The 1,529-nt window shown below is 59.6% G+C and overlaps 1 long non-coding RNA gene across 1 annotated transcript in view; it reads left to right on the top strand.

Annotated features, from left to right (window-relative positions):
- The window catches only part of LOC119328489, a 19,285-nt gene that overhangs the window by 3,182 nt on the left and 14,574 nt on the right, over positions 1-1,529 (top strand). The window lies entirely within an intron of this gene.

Genomic DNA, 1,529 nt, shown 5'->3' with positions numbered 1-1,529 from the left:
GAGGCGGCACACGTCTCCGAGGTTTGGCCCCCCTCACGGACGGCGCCACCGCCGGCACCTGGAGGGGGAAACGGACGCGTCGGGTCTACACGGAGGGGATCTTGCTGTGGGTCTGGCCCGGATGTTGCTCCAAAGTGTTCCTATGGGCTGACCTAACACAACCGGGTGGAGAGGTCCACTGGTCAAATCCCGTCCGTGCAAAGTCAAAGGGCTAGATCCCGTGGTCAAACGCTACAGGGTTAGGCGGGTCGGGGGCCCTGGGGGGTAGCAATGCCACCGGAGCGTCGCACCGGGCCCTCATACATGCGGGGTGGTGCGGTGGCATGTCCGAAGAGGCGGCACACGTCTCCGGGGCGTGGCCCCCCCTAACGGACGGCGATGACACGGTAGTAGCCATTCTGCGGTAACGATGCGGCGTGAATATTATTAAATACTCGGAGCGCGATAAAATCATGAGTTTTTTTGGCACGACGTGTGCACATGTGCTATAGGAACGATAATATTTTTTTCATAATTTTTGGTGATGGAGAAGTATCCGAAAAATCCCCTCTACGCGGATTGCCCTTCGCGCGTCTACGGCTGTGGCCGGCGGCCTCCGGGGCTAGCATGCCGCCAAATCTTGCGTAGGCAGCCTCTCATGTGTTTGGAAGTGTTGTGGTGGTTGCAAACGCCCGACACGCGTGTCCGGGTGTGCCCCCCTCACGGACGGCGCCGCCGCCGGCACCTGGAGGGGGGAAACGGACGCATCGGGTCTACACGGAGGGGATGTAGCTGTCGGTTTGGCCCGGATGTTGCTCCCAGGTGTCCCTCTGAGCTGACCTAACACAACCGGGTGGAGAGGTCCACTGTTCAAAGCCTGTTCGTGGAAAGTCAAAGGGCAAGATCTCGTGGTCAACCGCTCTAGGGTTAGGGAGGACAGGGGCCCTGGGGGGGGGGTAGCAATGCCACCGGAGCGTCGCACCGGGCCCTCATACATGCGGGGTGGTGTGGTGGCATGTCCGAAGAGGCGGCACGCGTCTCCGGGGTTTGGCCCCCCTCACGGACGGCGCCACCGCCGGCACTTGAAGGGGGGAAACGGACGCGTCGGGTCTACACAGAGGGTATCTTGCTGTGGGTCTGGCCCGGATGTTGCTCCAAAGTGTTCCTATGGGCTGACCTAACACAACCGGGTGGAGAGGTCCACTGGTCAAATCCCGTCCGTGCAAAGTCAAAGGGCTAGATCCCGTGGTCAAACGCTACAGGGTTAGGCGTGACGGGGGCCCTGGGAGGGTAGCAATGCCACCGGAGCATCGCACCGGGCCCTCATACATGCGGGGTGGTGTGGTGGCATGTCCTAAGAGGCGACACGTGTCTCCGGGGCGTGGCCCCCCTCACGGATGGCGATGACACGGTAGTAGCCATTCTGCGGTAACGATGCGGCGTGAATATTATTAAATACTCGGAGCGCGATAAAATCATGAGTTTTTTTGCATGACGTGGGCACATGTGCTATAAGAACGATAATATTTTTTTAATAATTTTTGGTGATA

Source organism: Triticum dicoccoides, chromosome 7A (assembly GCF_002162155.2).
Source record: "Triticum dicoccoides isolate Atlit2015 ecotype Zavitan chromosome 7A, WEW_v2.0, whole genome shotgun sequence".
Lineage (NCBI taxonomy): Eukaryota > Viridiplantae > Streptophyta > Magnoliopsida > Poales > Poaceae > Triticum > Triticum dicoccoides.
The sequence above is the reverse complement of the archived record's forward strand: the minus strand, read 5'-3'. Positions and strand labels throughout refer to the sequence as shown.